Below are 17,789 nucleotides of genomic sequence, written 5' to 3' on the forward strand. Positions count from 1 at the left end.
CACTGCTTTTAAAAGTAAAATGCAGTACACACTTGACTTTGGTGGTATGCACACTCTAAAAGTGGTCATCTATCTTATTTTTACATTGTGAGTACCCCGAAGGTCTCCCCTATGTGTTTCAGGGGCGAGGCCCATATTCCTATAACAGGATTCCTATATAAGATGTTTTATAAAACCTGGTGAGTGAAAGCTACCCAGTTTATTTTCCCTAGTGTAGGAAGTTCACTACAAATTAAAAGTCATTACTGTGGGCACAGTGAAATATTAACCAAAATCGGTTTTGTATATTAGGAACCTGTCACGCCTTCCTTAGGTGTTCCAGGGTTGGGAAAGTCCTGAAATTATGAACAGGGGCATTATAAAAAAGGTTTTATTAACCCTTGTGATGAAGAAGTTGCACATTTGTTTTTTTCTCCTTGAAGAAAGTTAGCCTCATGGGCTAAAATGGCAATAAGTTGGCAATAAGTTATGGACGAGTAACTATTTCTAGGAGAGTGTGAAAATATTCAAATACTGCACACAATGGTATTGATATATGTAATGTTAGTAAAATGAAAAGGTCTTGGCTAAGACAGCCTGATTTGCACCAGATTTGACTGAGATTATAAACTTGAAGACCTCCATAATATTTTGTTTAATTGAACAATAATCCTGCAGGTTGGAAAGCGTGTAATGGTACTACTCTGTATCCTGCTCCTGATTTCAAAATTGCCAACAAACCAAGTATGTTGCCAGTAGTGGAGAATTGTGTTAGGAGCCCCAGTTTCAAGTGTTGTACACGATTGGGAAAAGTTGTTCACTAGCAGAGTAGTCTACCCAGGCCCGGCAAGTGACGGATGATTGGATATTGGCCTATCGACAGCCCTACATTGTTTGACTTCCAACTGTCCATTCCTTGTACATCCATGCATGTTTGTCATGACTGGAATCCCCTTTGACTCCAAAGTCTGCAATTAGGTGTGTAGGATGTTTTTAAATAAATGTGGTGGTGGGACACCCTTGGTGTTAGAAAAAAGGATTGTTTTCCTTGCACGTGTGTGTGCATGCATATGTGGCGTGGGTGTAGCCTATAGTTTGTGGATTGCCTCAGACATTTGCAAACCATGCTGAAAGTTGTTCCACTGTATCATGGCGCTCTTCTCCTTCTACCATGACAAACCATTTCAGCCTAGTTCTGTGTCCTAATTCTAGTTATGTGTGTGGTCCAGGCCAGCAAACTCTTCCGTGGAGTAAGGAGGAGCTCTTTGTGTTCCTCGGTGCTAGACTGAGACTCTTGAACTGGTCTGTTTGTGGCCCTTGAGATTCTAAACAAGCATTTGCACTGCAGTAGGTCTCTCATTTACGCAACTTTAAGCTATTGGCATTGTAAATAACAATGCCTTTGATTTATGTTTTAAAAACAAAAACAAAAATAAAAGCCATTGTTAACCCCTTCACTGTGGTGGTATTCCGCCGCAGTGCTAAGGGGGTGGGGGGGCGCGAGGCGGTCCCGTGCTCGTGACGGAACCGCTTCGTCACGGCACGCGGGTGAGCCGTGCTTGTGACGGAATGGTTCCGTCATGGCCCCGCCCGCGCTTCAGAACGTTAGCGCAGGTGCGGCGAGAGGGCCGTGAGGGAACCGTTCCGTCACCAGCACAGCCCACCCGAGGCTCGTGACTGAACGGTTCCGTCAAGAGAATGGGAAGGGTTAATTGCAATGTCAATAGCCCAAACTCGCGTAAATGCGAGACCTATTTCATTGCAAACGCTTGTGTTAATAAGTGCCGGTTGTAGCGTGACCGGTATGGGATGTCTATATGGTCATTTGAAGCTACAATTCTCTTTTAAAAGAAACTAAAGTCAGAACTTTTTCGAATAAACAAATTGTGGTGGTACAGTAAAGCATGTAATAGGAACACTAATATTTTATATATATTCTGCACTCTGTCGATAAAGGTTGACAATACCTCTGTTTCCTCTAATGATGTGTTTATTAGGATGCAGCGAGCTTAAGAAAAACGTATTTCACATCAGTGTTCTATAGCGAAAGTGTAGGTCACTTTTGGGATCAATAAACCAACCACTGTAAATATGCACCTTCCGCGCATCTCTTGCTGACTGCAACACCAAGCTGCACGGGGCGAAAACATCATTATTTCAGCCGCGCTTAAGGGGGCTAAGTGCAGCCCTGGTGGCAAGGCGTGCAGAAAAAAAAGCACAGCGCTGTCATAAACACATTTGTTCCAATCCTTATCAAAATAACTGATGTAAACACAGCAGCCGCGCTCCAGGGTCAGAGGTGCGGCATATTTGCCCATTCGCAAACGTCACCACTTCGTCTTTCTGTTAAGTTTTCATTGATGTTTTCACCTGACGGTGCTGATGCCTGAAGTCGCGGCAGGGAGGGGGGCTTTCACGTCGCTGGCACAGGCTTGCCAATGAGATGTGCTTCCCGCGCTCTCAGAGCCGATCACAGAAATTACTGTCACATTTATGATCCGATAAAAAAGCCCGCTCGCAGCAGCTGGCTCCGGAGTTCAAGTGATGAAAAGCTCGCGCTTCCTCTCATCTGCCTAGAACGGGCGATGTTTTAGGCAGGGGGGCGTACTTTAGTTTCCAGCTGGACTCAGCCCATACAAACGCCGCTCGCCTCGAAGAGGCATTTATTACAGAACAACGCCAGTTATTTGCAAGGCGTGCCTTAACCTCCAGGTCACTCCGGCCATAGCCTTTCACACCTAGTTTTCAGATTCCCCATGAACGAAACAAGCCATGAATTTGGGATAACCCGTATGTACTGAGGTGAGCGCGGTTTGAGAGTCGGGGGGCTGCGACCAAGTCTTCACTCGAGGAGCTGCGAGGGGTGAACGGCGCGGTGGTACAGACGGGTCCACTCAAGAGTAACTTGGCTCAACGACTCACCCTGCGCAGACTGAGCCCAGGCTTCCTGCGTCAGCACAGCAAGGTAAGGGCGCGCGGACGCTTGTGAGGCGGCTTAAGCAGCACATCTGGGCATAGCCAGATGAAAGCATGTACAGGACGGTGTCGTTAATCTTCACTTTACAAGCCCGTTTTAAATACAGTCGCATCGCAAGTTACCTGTCGTTGCGTCGCCTTATTTGCTTGCACAGCACCTTTACATTTTCGTCTTTGTGAACATTTTTGGATTTGACAAGAAAAGGTAACAACGGTTTATTGTTTACTTTTATGTACTTTTAATATAGGATGACCGTATTGTTGCGAGCCTTTATAACACAGAGGAAGACAGACATGCCTGTTTTATTTATTGTATGTTTGGCTAACATTAATGTTCAGAGATAAAGCACGAGAGGGGACATGCATGACATGGAATGACCCCTTTCGGGAAAAATTCGAACTCTTGATTAACACAACGTCGTATTCAGTACTCCTATTTTGAGTAATTGAAATTTACATGTTAATGTTACCAATTCTTGTTTCTACGGTTAACAAGAAGCATACGTTTTATGTCCGCGTGACTGGTAGCTCAGTAGGTTGATGTACCTATTGCAGACACAGTTCCGTAATCACATAACAATAGTTTTGAAATGTCGGTGGTTCTGCTCACCATCCCAGTTCTTGATACTGATAAATTCAGTTCTAGGAACTTGGATAACAATAAATATCTGCTATTTGTCACTCGTGCCAAGAGCCCTCTCGGGGTTAATATATGAGGTGCAAATATGACAGGAATATATTATGTGATGTGTGTAAAGAGGAACAATTAGGTCTAAAAGCAGTCTACAGAAGCATGGGTTAACGTGAATCATAGGTTTGTGTATTTGTGTGAATGCATGCATATTCATGTATGGGTCTGGTGCGTCACAGGATTATTGCATCCAATGAAAGGATCTGTATGTGACCCTATGGTTGCAGGTTAAAATCCCTGAAAATCCGCTCAGCCTTCCATCATTCCGAGGATATCTACACACACACACACACGCACGCACACACAAACCATAGCATAACATTCCTATTATCATGATGATCGGTCATTTACCATAATGAAGTGTGTATTCTAACTACATGTGCACTTTGATAGTAGGGTAGGTTACAAAGCAGACCAAGGCACATATAACAGCACTTTCAGTTTTTTGATACACTCATTAGAAAGTACCCAAACACACTAGCGGGACCAGCCCTCCTATCAATCAATCTAGGTTTTGTATAGCGTCCCTTCCCACCAGTGAGGGTTTATCAGGTTCTATCAGGGTTCACCATCACTATGAGGACCCATCTAGTCCTCACTGTGTGGGCTATAAATGCCCACACACACAGATACCACTCCCCCACACACACACACACAGATAGCCGGGCTGACATTGTCTATTTTTATAAGAAGAAATAAAGATTTTCAACCAAAGGCATATACGTTTCCTTATTGGATGCTTTATATGGATAGATGACTACACCTCGACTTTATGGATATTTGAGAGCATGATTCATGTAATATGTGATTGATTAATGTGAAAATATAACTTTACTTCATTGTGGCGTTCTTCCCCTTGGAGAGATTATTCTTATGTGTGTGTGAATTAGTGGGTCATAAATAGAAGGGGGGGGGCATATTGTAAGAGTTATATTTTGTGGAATTACATTGAATTACATTACAATTCCGTGAGATTCCACTTAATTGCGCCTCGGGTGGAGTGGTCATTTGGTGCTAATTTCTTAGCGCGAAATACACTCTTCGCGTCCAAAAATGGATGCGAGGATGCATTTTGCACTAAGAACTAGCACTGCTGAACAGAAATGCACTGCAGTGCATACCCCTCAGCACCCTTACATACATATACTCAGAGTATATAAGCCTTGTATACCTTGAGAATGTAAGGGCTCGAATGAGGTATGCACTGCCATGCATGCAGTGGTCTTTAAATAGGGCCAGAAGAGGGAGCTGTCCCACTATGTTTTAAAATTACTGCAGATTAAAGTTTAATCTGCAGTAGTTTTTAAACATAGAGGACTGCTCCCTCTTCTAGTCCTGTTTAAAACAAAATACTGCAGATTAATTCTGCCAGGGAGGTGGCAGGATTTCTTAGCAATTCCACATTACAAGATTAACGCTGAATTACCAAATTCCTATAAATCCGCTGTAAGAATTAAAAGCTCCGTTCACCACTATTCGTGCAGCAGTCTAACCTTGGGGTTCAACCACCAACTAGAGTAAAAATCCTTAATATATACTTGTGCTGTGGAGTATAATCGATTCTGCCAAAAACATTGGGTTATTTACACACACACACCCCCACACACACACACCACACACCCTGTCTGTCTGTCCTGCCGTCCGTCCATCCATCCATCCATCCATCCATCCATCCATCCATCCACTGAAAAATCAAAGGTTGGTCAATGTTATAGGTAGGTGAATTTTTCAGGGACAACATTAATGTTGTGACTGAAAATTCCACAGAAATTTGCCACATATAGTACATTTACAATGCACTGCTTATGACTCCACTTCATTACATCACTCATGACATGTTTTATGACATCATTTATGACATCCCTGATGACATCTCAAATTACATAATTTATAGCATTATTGGTGACATCACTGATGACATTATCCAATGAGTGTGGGGTGCAAAGTTATCCTGTGTGCCCTGTGCACCCCTATTTTTTGATGACTGGTACTGGTGGTAACTGACTCTGTCTGTATCCTGGGCTCTGCTACGCAGACCCAGGACCAGTGCTATGGTGAAAACACACTTAGAATACAGTGAAAACACACACATACATGAAGGTACACTATATATTAGGCACACTTATAATTTGCATGACCTATCACACAAGTCCCTAGTACATACTGGAGCAGAGGGATTGAAACTACCTTTAAGCCACCAGTATATAATAGGTCATGGCAGTTTAGAGGTCAGCATCTCTTTTGGCACTTGCATGTGGGCACTGCTGAGAGCCTAAGGTCATTGTAAACGCAGCCCTATGTTGCAGCACTGCTTTGAAATGTAAATTGTGCTCAAACTCGACTTTGGTGTTAGGAGCACTTAAACATTTATATTCTACAACTAGCAGCCCGCCCCAGCGCTGCCTGGGGCAGAAGGGGGCTGGGGGCAGCATTTCTGGATTGCGGCAGCATTTCCCGGGGCAGAAGGGGGCTGGAGGCAACATTTCTGGCTTGGGTGCACACCCGCCCCGGCCCCCGCCCGCCCCAACATTGCCCAGACCGCCTCCCGCCTCGCCTTTGCCTTTGCTTTACCCTGCCCGCCCCGACATTGCCCAGACCGCCTCCCGCCTCCCGCTTCGCCTTTGCCTCACCTGAGCCGCCGCTCTTCCCCGCACTCCGGACTTCACCGCCACTCCTCGCTGCTCGTCACCGCTCCTCCCCGCCTGTCGTCATCACGCACGTTGCGGTCATCGCTAGGTCGCAGCCAGCGCTACGTCGCGGCCGGCGCTACTTTTAAGGACTACTTTGTTTTTAAAGTTTAATTTTTTAATTTACGTTTTTTTTATTTTATGCAGCCTATGTCCATGTACACACCCTGAGGATTACAACAATGTATTGGGTGTGTGGATTGGCGCTGTGGTTCCAGAGTTTACCTTGCCAAAATGTTTCTGTTCTCTCTTTATAATAGTAGTATAGATATGATGGCATATTAGGTACCACCAGGGTCTCCCCTAGATGTTCCAGGGATGGGGACAGGGCTGTAAGGTACTCAGAACCACCTAGCATTCAGAAAGCAACTTAAAACCTGGATATTCGACATGTAATTCCCCTCCCATCCTCAAGCGCCTTGAGACCCTCTGGGTATGTAGCGCGCTATATAAATTACTTACTTGACTTGACTTGATAAGGAAGACCATTATAAAAGAGGATTTATAGGATCTGGGCAAGGAGAAATTGCACATTTCACTTTCCTCATTGTAGTAAAGTGTTTCCCAAAATTGGCTTCTCTGCTTTGGAGCACTTTGGAGTAAAGATCTACACTATGTTTACATATTCAAGATCCATAAAATCGCCCCTAGGTGTCAAAAGGTTGAGGGGGGCAGGTGTAAGCTGGGACCTTATAAAAAATGCTTTATAAGCCCTGGTGTTGAAGAAATTGCACATTTCATTTTCCTAATTGTAGATCACTAGGTTATTAATTAATAACTAGCATAAGGGATTGCCCAAAAATATAATTAAAAGACTTAGGAGAATGGTATTGATAAATTTAACAATTGGTATTATTGAATTCATCCTAAAATATTCAGAAAAGAAGTTATGAGATTTTCTTGTTTATAACCCGAAATTCGGCCTGCTAGTGGTCTTCCCTAAGGGGTCAGAGTTAACAAGATTAGCCAGGCTGCTTTGAGGTAGTGAGACGTGGATCACCCCAGAGAGGCTAATCTGTTGGAAATAACTCTGCTACAGAGGAATACCAGAGCTGGGGGGAGGGTTCGTAACCATGGGGCTTCGAGGAACAGATAGGACAGGCGCCAATAGCCAGGACCAACTCACTCCATCCCCTATAACTCACCCTAACGGCAGGCTTAAGGAAGACATTGGCAGATGTCAGAGAGAGGGGAGCTATGGAAATGAGCCATTCAGGGGATTGGTTTAGCCAGCTGTGAAGAGGTATTGAACATGTTATACATGTTTGCACTCAAGAGTAACTCTATGAGCAAGTGGCAGCTGACTTGTATTAATTATTTTCTACACAAGATTTTGGTGCTGCAGGAAAAGTTTCAAACAGAAGAAAGATTCTACATAGTAGATGCTAACTTTTGTAAGAAATGTACACTTAACATAGAAGAGTGTGTTCACCACGAATCAACCTATGTACACTTGCTTGTTTCACTTCAGAAGATGGGCCATCTGTAAAGTTTTCACCACAGTTTGTATGGTGCAGGTAGTATGATCTCCAGCACCTTTAAATCTTGGTTATCTTTTAGAAAAAGAAAATATTGTTGTTTTTTTTACATCAGTTGCATAGAATGTACTTCCGAATTGGTGTTTCATAAATGCTTTTCATACCTGTCTTTGAAGTTAAGCCAGGCTGCTCGCTACCAACCTACCAAGGGTTGAGCATGGGAATAATTTTCTAACACCTATTCTGAGCCCTAGACTGGGGTAGTGGCCTTATTGCCAGTGGCAGATATACCTTTGCCAGTTGTAGTATTTCACTTTCCAACAATACGATTAAACAGTGAAAATGTAGACTTAAAAACAAAGGGCCTCATCTACTACAAAATGACACAGTGATAAGCCGCAGGTGATAGAGCGTGCAGGTCACCCGATCCTTATTTACCAATATATATACGTTACTGGGCCCATCAATAATTTACCATAAATCAGGTAACCTTCACAGCGCTATCAATAATTCGGGGTTCTTACTTTCTATATATTTCACATGTACCTGACTTACCAATCCTCGAAGAAACAGGTACCTATGACCAAAATGGATCAGGAGCTATAATAAGGGTATCAGGGAGATAATCACCAACACCAAATACTTTTATATTTTGTCTATACCTTGTAATAACCACAAACGCAAGAAGTTTTAAAAACCTTTATCTAGTATGCCATGAGAATAAAATTCACACAGATCAAAACATCTATGACCAAGATTAGAAAAATGGTATAACTATGAATCAATGTAAGGATCATCTAACATTAGAAAAATATCAAGGAGAGGAAAAAAGGAACACGCTGATTTAATCTAACAGATTTGTATTTGCGTTACTAAAGGATAGGTAAGAACAAGGGAACATACTACTAAATGCTAATCGGAATATACTAAGGAATTTTGGGAAACAAGTGCTTCAGAATAAATGCAATTTCTATAGGAAGGGTAACAGTGGAACATAGTAAAATATGTAAACAATTCAGCGTTTAAGTTAGAGTACGGGAAAAATAAGGAACATGCTAGAAAATACTTTCATAAGAGTTCAAGTGTCAAAGGTAATTCACAGACACGATTTGCTTTATTAGGAAAAATAGGAGAGAAAGATTCAGATGGACGAACACCCACATATATTTTATATTTACCTAGGACAGAATGAGGACTAACCCTGGCCACGGGTCAGTTTAGGGAAGGCGGGAAAGGACCCTCAAGGACTTGGAATGCCAGTAGGCGAGTAGGTACAGCTCATGGACAGTCAGGACAGGATCACCCCGGGATATGGATCAGGACTGGACTCATCTAAGGGTACGACCAACACCTGCAGCTTCGGATGCAACGCCTGCGCTATGCCCTCTCTGCAAGGAATCCGCCAATAACCCCGATTGGGTTCTCAAATCTCCAGCAAAGTGCTTTGCCAGCACTTAAAGGTTTCTCCACCCCAGACTAAGTTTGTGGAATTTACGGACAGAGTGCTCCGCAGCTCTCTGTATCAATCACCTATAGAGTTCATAGGGTCAGTGACAGGTCAGCGACTCGGACAAGTATGACAATTTCTCTAGCTAAACCTAGGCCAGTTATACTGTTTTCGGGTCAGTAGACCACCCACAAATGTTGCAAGTGTAGGGATCCCTGATTTCGGATTGGACAAGAGAGGTGGTTAGGTCATTGTCACCACCTAGAATTTGGTGTTCCCACAATTAATATTAAATTACTTGAATCCACCCCTTACATTCCAGTTCCCATGGCATAGAAATAACGAAACAATAGGGCACACAAACATTATCATAAAATGTAACATTTTCAGGTACAAGTCGAAGTTTTCTCCTGGAGCAGGGGTCACTTTCCCAGGAGCATCTTAGCTTCGGCAGCCAGCTGGCTGAGTTCCACTGCTGCGAGTCTCGCACGTCCCCTATCACGTGATTGGTGACACATAGATTTCCAAGATGGAGCAGTACCTCTCCTCCCAGGCCCCCGGAGAATGTTACATGAAAAGCAAGCGAAAACAATACACTGTATACCATGATTAGCTACACTATACCCCTTACTTTATAATATCTATAGCAATAGGAGTTAAGCTGAAAAAAATAGCTGAGACAGAGCAGCGGTAGCAAGCAGAAAGCATGTTAGAAGCAAAGCGGCCATAGTAGCAATACTGCGCATGAGCGACAAATTCCCTCCAGAACTACGAGTGCGTCACATCACATGGGTATGACCGACGCATGCGCAGACTGGAATCCCGCACAGCAGCGACCATTTTCAGTTGCAAGCGTATTTAGGATTAATAAACACATAAGCAAGCGTCTCTGGGACACCCGCGTGTAGTGTAAAAGTGCAATATTAATACATGAAACAAGTTGATTACTATATTAATGTTAGGCGAGGGGTTTGAATTCAAGCAAGTCGCATAACGTGCGAATCCTTGCTCCATCACAGGCGATTTTGCTGTGTCGAGCTGCTTCATTTTAAAAGCAAAGGGATGGTATTAACAACAATACAATGCATTCATGTTCTTCCCCTGCACTCAACTGGCTGCCATGTGCCAGTGCAGGGGCCCTTGCATCATGTGACAAGGGTGCCCGTGTTGCAGGGAGTATTCGTTTTGTGCAGGAAGTGATACCTTCCTGCACAAAAACATGAATTGATGGCATTTTCCTGTTTCTATGTGTGCTGTAGAATGCAGCATGCATGGAAAGAGGAAAAAACGAGGACAAATACAAGTATTTCTTCTTGTCTCACTGGTTTCTGATGCAATCCCAGTTTTACAAAACATTGTAAATCTGGCAATGTGTCAGGTTCCATGGATGTCATGTGGGAACATGCACAGCAACACCCATGGAACACCCCTTTCACGCAGAGTAATGCGTGAAAAGGGGACAAAACAAGGCCATGAAAAGTCATGCAGGGTGACTTTAAGTGGCCTTGTATATTTAGGCAAGCCCATTGCACCACCTGTACATTAAAAAAAAGTGAAGCATCTGGGGCACAATGGGCTTGTAAATGAGGCCCAAAGATTTTGAAATCAATAAAAACTGTAAGAAATTATATTATTAGTTGAAGGGAGTGAGTCCTCAATTCAACTATTAATCACAATCCATGTCTGGGTAAATGACTAAAGTCACTAAATAACCTGCGCTCACCCCTCTGGTAGCTTGGCACAAAGCACCCATGCTTATCTTAGAGGCAATGTTTAAAGTATTTATGCAGTACTCAGACAGTTATAAAGTTAATACACAAGACAAATCCCAAACTGATTTATAAAATAGAGAGTATTGTAATAAATACATTGACACTAAAACAAAAGAATAAAAAAAAAACACAGTAGATATAAATGTGTTAAGTTTTAATTCAAAAAAGAAGTTTTATGGTCACTCCAGACCAGTTCAAGGTCAAAAGTTAAGGCAGACTGCAATGTATTGCAGCTCAGATAGAGGGACCAGGTTTGGCCAGGTGGAAAGCTTACCTTCAGACTCAGAATCTTTTATGGAGAAAATGACGGTGGACTGCTTCAGATCAGGGTCTCAGTAAGGGCATCAATAAAGGGTGGAGAGCTCAGGTCAGGGCAAGTCTGTGTTTTGAAAGGCCTCAATGCTGATCGGATGCTGCTCGGTGTCAGCCCTCTATGTACAGACTTTGAAGATGTTTTGGAAGTTAGGTCTACTTCTGCATGGCAGATCAGCAGGCAGATCAGCAAGCAGAGTCTGTCAAGTGATTAAATGTCAACAGCTGCAGGTTCAATGGCTGTGCCAGTCTCCATAGGTTCTCTAGAAAGAAAGTTATCCCTTCTGTAGTGTTGGGGCAGGACCAGTATAGTCTAATACCAACCCATGACAGTTGCATAGATAAAGTACTCTTGAAGCTTGTTGTTTCCCAGTTCCTCAAACAGAAGGTCTGCTAATCAACTCTTGGAGTCATTTCTGTGGTCTTATGTTCAAAGCAAGCAGATCCAGTCTTACTTCAGGTTCTTCAGACAGCAAGGCAGCCCTTTTTTATTATTTATTTATTTTCCATTTATAAAGTTTTATATAGTGCAAACAAGATCCTGCAGGATATCAGAGCACTTTACAAAAGAAAGTATGAAGGTAATATAACTATAAATGCAATATTGACATAAAATAAGAATCACAAACATGAGTAATTCCAGGAGAAAGGGATCAGGGAGAAAAATACAGAAATTGGTAGATAGTGGGCTACTAGGAGGGCAAAACGATGAGGTAAAGGAGAGTAGCAACCAATGGATGTCTAACGGTTTTAGGTTCAGTGACTTAGAACATATGAACCTAATCATTTGTACGGTAAGAACGTGTTCATTAGGAATCTTTTGGCTTCCAATTTGAAAGAAACCTGGAGGAGGTTCTGCGTACTTCCAGTGGAATAAAGTGCCAGATCTTCGGGGCAGTGCTGGAGAAGGCTCGGTGGCAGGTTCTTTTTTTGCGAAAGATGTGTGGTTTCAAGAGAGAGGAAAGTGTTAGCACTTATTGAAGGTCTACCACCCCCGGATAATTTACGCTTTTGCGCTAGGTAACTGGAGTCTTAAAGTCGATGGCTTTGTGCGCTAGAGAAGCAATCTTTAGCTGAATTCGAGTTTTGTAGGGCAGTCATTTATGGGATTTTAAGACTGGAGATATGTGTGCATTTCTTTTTGTACCTATAAACAGCCTAGCCACAGCGTTCAATGATGCCCTTAGTGTGGCCAAGGTATATATGTGGATGCCACATAGCTTAGCGCTGCCATAGTCTAGCCTTGGCAACACAAAAGCGCTTGGACCACCTGCTTGAAATCAGTTTGTGAAAGGAAAGTTTGATATTTCTGAGTTTCCTCATCAAGTGATTAGCTTCCTTACATACATTGCTGATGTGATTCTTCATGTTCAGGTTCTTGTCCAGGGTGATCCCGAGAGATTTTGCAGAGTCTATGAGAGGGGAGCAGTTAAAGGCCGTAAGGTGATTCAGCCAGAGGTTTAGCTTGGGGATGTGGTTCGGAGGGGAGATGAGAAGGAATTCAGTTTTGGAGGCATTGAGCAGTAGATGGTTCTCGGTTAGCCAGTTTTGAGTGGACGTTAGGGTCGTGTTGAGAGAGATAATGTTATCTGGGGAGGAGATTTTCAGATTTAGTTGCGTATCGTCCACATAAATATGGAAGAGAATGCTCGTGGAATTTAATGAATTAGCTAAAGGTTCCAAGAACAGGTGGAAGAGTATAGGAGATAGGGCTGATCCTTGGGGGATCCCCATGAATACTAGGGAGGGCAGGGAGGGAGCATGGTTAGCCTCAACTCTTTGTGATCTGTGGTGAGGAAGGACTAGAACCATTTTAACACCCGACCAGAGAAGCCCATTATGTTTGCCAGAATACATAGGAGGTCGTCATTGACCATTTCAAAGGCGGATGAAAGGTCAAGGAGGATTAGGAAGCAGGATTCATTTTGGTCAAGCATTTCTAAAATGTCATCCATCACGTGAGTGAGAGCCGATTCAGCGTTGTGTCCCCTCTGAAAGCCATATTGTATGGTATCAGATGTGGGCAGGAGCGCTGAACTGAAAGACGCCTTTGGGACCCATACATGCATTCGTGGACTTATCATGGTCCCTGCCCATATGGGAGACTGTGCTTTGGACCGTTTGAAAAAACGGGTGTGATTATCCAATTACTATAGATTTCGTTGAACAAACTTCGATTTATTGGACAATGGAAAGACTCTAGTGGCAACTGATACTTATATGAGATGAATGGTTTTGAATGTACAATACATCGATACAGTCAAAATACACCTTGAGGAAGCCCGGGAGGGCAAAATGCGCGTTGGCTGCCATTTTTGTATGAAATTAAAAATGGTATCCAGCTGCAGATCATTTGTTGTGGACTGTGTAGCAAGACAGCATCCATGGAATTTGATCAATTAATGTGATCTTTGACTGTAGATAGCGTGTAATTTACTAACGAATACAGTAACTCTATTTTTATGTGCTTTGGTGTCTGTGGTATAAAGTTGCATCTAGACTACGCTTTAGTTCTAGTAGTGTAATACTTGAGGTGGGTGGGTATTTTGGCATCATGTGAGCACCTGATACAAAATAAAATGACACTTACTTGATGCGGTTTGTATTGCTAATGAACATTTTTGATGTGCAGCTCAAAAAAGCATATCCACCAATTCTCTTTGACATATGAAAGCCAGATTAATGCTGGTCAAGGAGCTGAAAATTCTATGTGAGCACAGAGTTGGGATTGGACGTATTTTTCTAGGAGTTTGGCTAGGGTGTGGATGTTGGAGATAGGTTGTTCAAGTCATCCCTTCCTGCATTAGGTTTTTGTAATATAGGTGACACCTGAGCTGCTTTTAGGCAGTCTGGGATTGTGCCTTGAGACAGTGACACATTTACAATCTTTGTCCAGGTGGGTATGAGGACATTCTTGATTTCTTTGATGACGGAAGGAGGCAACAGGTCGCTGTAGTGGTTAGATGGGTTGATGCTCTGAAGAATCTTGTTAATGTCTTTTTCACGGAAGGGAGTAAAGGAGCCCCATCATGTGTTGTTCTTGGTGTTCAGGCTGATAGATTTGAGCTTCTCTATGAAGTTGGGAGGCTGCACGGACACAGAGGATGTAGAGCCTTCTTAGATGCAAGTTCAATGTTGATGAGTCTTGATTTCTCTGTGAAAAAACAGCCAGTTTGTCACATGAAGGTATGCGCCTCCAGAATTCGAGTGGTTTGGAGCTACCACTGATTGCTGTTTAACCAGCTCAAAAAGTTTCTTGGGGCGGTTAGCGGCATGATCGGGTTGGTATTTGAAGTAATATTCCTTCTCTCTCTTAATTTGTTTGTTATAGGAGCTCCTAACATCTCTAAGGAGTTTTAGTTAGTCCTCGGAGAGTTTGGCTCTTAAGATCATTCAACTGCCCTAAGGTTGCAGGTTTCGAGTTTAAATTGTCATTGTACCACGGTTTGGATAGTTTTGTTGAGGAGTTTTTTTTGTTGGAGCGGGGTGAAGTCTTCCATGAGGTTAGAGGTGGCAGAGCTGTAAAAGTCAGTGAGTAACTGAACCTCAAGGTCCAGGAGTGTTCTGTTGAGAGGTCTGTGCTGTCCATTTTTTTGCCCAGTACCAAGTTGTGAGTAAAGGGCAAGCCTTTTTCCACCCCCAACATCATTTCTGGTCATTTACTCCAATGCCTCTGGATTTGGAGCCAGCCTGACAGGAGGGAGGCAGGTCTACATGTGAGTCACCTATGCCAGTGGCCAGATAGTTATCCTTTGAAGCTCAGGAAGGGGCTGGGAACCGCTCCCAGGCCATGCTGCAAAGAGAGGAGCCCCATCCTCACACCCAGCCCTTCGTCCACTCTCTGGGAGCAATTCACATCTCACCACAGGCAAGCCACCAGGGATCGAGTGACAGCCAGACAGTGGCAGGAAAATGACAGCTTCAGAGACGTTTCATTTTCAAAAGACTAATATAAAATCTAACTTCACAATTAAGTGGGATTTTACGATTAAAATAGGCCATTTGTCTACCTATTCCCAAAATGGATAGCAAATATTAAATGTAACAGTGTAAACCAGTGCTAATCTAAGAGAGAGCTAAACTTGCCACAATGAAACTCGACATTAGAGGTTCCTCACTGACGGGGCACGCAAAACATGAAATATACATGTCTTACCTTTCAAAATACCATGCACTCTGCCCTATGGGAATTTAGGGCGTACCTTAGGGGTGACATATAAGTATTTAAAAGGAAGATTTAAGCTTCGCAAAAAGTTTATTTTGCCTGTTCAAAATGGCAGGCTAAACTGATAGGACTAGACCCTTGTCTTACAGTGCTACTTTAGTGGGTGGCACAAGAAGTGCTGCAGTCCAATAATAGCATTTAATTTACAGGCCCCAGGCACACTTAGTACCTTACACAATGAACATATAAGTAAACTAGCAGCCCATCCCTACGTTGTCCGGATATGAATTGCTGCGGGCCAGTAGTATATTGTTTTGTAGGATTTCGTTTTGATAGCATTTCTTATCTGTGACAGGCCTGTGAAACGCTCTGATTCACAGGGCACTGCTAATGCACTTAAGAGTGCGCGTTCACTAGTGTGTGAACTCGAGTTTCCATACTTTATTTTTCCTTGCAATATTATATAGCGCAAACTCGACAACATGGCATGAGCACAATTTACATTACAGAAGAACACATTCATTTGTGGTAGGCACAGGGAGACAAAACGATTTGCGTGGAATTACAGGATGTTGAGCTGATGCCCAGATTCGAACGTAGCTCCCCAGCTCTAAAGTTCGCAATTCTAGAACTTGTGGCGGGAGGTGTGTATAAAAGTGGATGTCGGTGCTTGCCATCAATGAGAGAGACCTGTGCATTTTTCAAATGGGTGGTGAAAAAATATGAGTATGTTGCTGGAGATGTGGGCTGCCGTGCCACCAATGTACTTACCGAGGGAGGGTAAACACCCATTACTCCCCAACTTTCTTTCCGCATACCATCACTTTGCATACTTTCATTACGAAAGTACCATGACTCTGCAATGCCATTATAACACATGGCATTACATTTTATATGCTTTTACCACGCATACATTTACAATTCGTTGTAAATGCATGAATGGTAAAAGCATGTCTTTTTTTAATGTTTGGATAAGGTCAGTATGGGTATAGGGGTATATTTTTTGGGGTACTGAGGTATATGTTTTGGTATTTTAAGGGTTCAGATATAGTTTTGGGTTATGGGGTACAGGGGTAGTTTTAGGGTTTAGGGATAGGTATGGGTTTTGGGGTACAGGGGTATTTTTAGGGTTCAGGGCTAGGTTTGGGGTTTGGGGTATAGTGGTATTGTTAGGGATCAGGGGTATGGTTGGGTTTTGGGGTACAGGGGTATTTTAAGGGTTCAGGGATAGGTTTGGGTTTTGGGGTACAGGGGTATTTTAGGGTACAGGGGTAGGTTTGGGTTTTGGGGTACAGGGTTATTTTTAGGTTTCAGGGCTAGGTTTGGGTTTTGGGGTACAGGGGTATATTTAGGGTTCAGGGGTAGGCTTGGGGTACAGGGGTATTTTAAGGGTTCAGGGCAAGGTTTGGGTTTGGGGGTACAGGGGCATTTTAGGGTTCAGGGGTAGGTTTGAGTTTTGGGGTACAGGGGTATTTTTCGAGTTCAGGGATAGGTTTGGGTTTTGGGGTGCAGGGGTATTTTTAGGGTTCAGGGGTAGGTTTGGGTTTTGAGGTACAGGGGTATTTACAGGGTTCGGGCTAGGTTTGGGTTTTGGGGTACAGGGTTTTTTTTTAGGGTTTAGGGATAGGTTTGGGTTTTGGGGTGCAGGGTATATTTATAGGGTTAAGATGGGTTAGTGTTTAAGGGTGCTGGGGTATTTTAAGGAGTAAGGTTGGGTTATGATTATGGGGTGCAGGGGTATTTAAAGGGAGCAGGGTGGGATTAGCACACGATATGAGACATGGCATGAAGGGCGGAACGTAGCACACGCCCCCAGCATTTGTCACGCCCCGAACACACGCCCACAGCACAACGCAGACACGCCCACAAGGGACTACTTCGCTGGCACGGTTCTTTTACCTTTTAAATGTATATTGTGGGCGTCTGCATAGCCTATGTCCTTCTGCTGCAACTGCCCTTTCCAACGCTGTATTGGGTGTTGTGATTGGTGCTGTGGTTCCTGAGATTACCCGCCTCAAAGGTTTAGGCTCTCTCTTTATTATATTAGTATGGATAAAGGGGGAAATGAAGGGTATGCCAGTTCTAACATGTTCACAGTGGAGAGTACAAGCACTTTACTAGTGGTTAGTTGGAGTAAAGTACACAAAGTCCAATGGCCAGCAAAACGTGTTCGTCAAAAGAAGACAGCACTCTTTGGAAATACCATGCAACTTCTGACAAAATCATAACCCAAACTCTTGAAACTTCTAATAATATTTTAGGGAAGAGTCTTCTTCACTCTC

At 43.2% G+C, this 17,789-nt stretch overlaps 1 protein-coding gene across 1 annotated transcript in view; it reads left to right on the plus strand.

Annotated features, from left to right (window-relative positions):
* The first annotated feature begins 2,872 nt into the window (after nucleotides 1-2,872).
* The window catches only part of TRHR (thyrotropin releasing hormone receptor), a 422,954-nt gene continuing 408,037 nt past the window's right edge, over nucleotides 2,873-17,789 (plus strand). The window contains exon 1 of the mRNA XM_086918062.1: nucleotides 2,873-2,944. The gene's annotated coding sequence lies outside the window, so the exon portion shown is untranslated. The remainder of the gene's footprint in view (nucleotides 2,945-17,789) is intronic.

The sequence above is a fragment of the Lissotriton vulgaris genome, chromosome 4_1 (genome assembly GCF_964263255.1).
Source record: "Lissotriton vulgaris chromosome 4_1, aLisVul1.2, whole genome shotgun sequence".
Taxonomy (NCBI): domain Eukaryota; kingdom Metazoa; phylum Chordata; class Amphibia; order Caudata; family Salamandridae; genus Lissotriton; species Lissotriton vulgaris.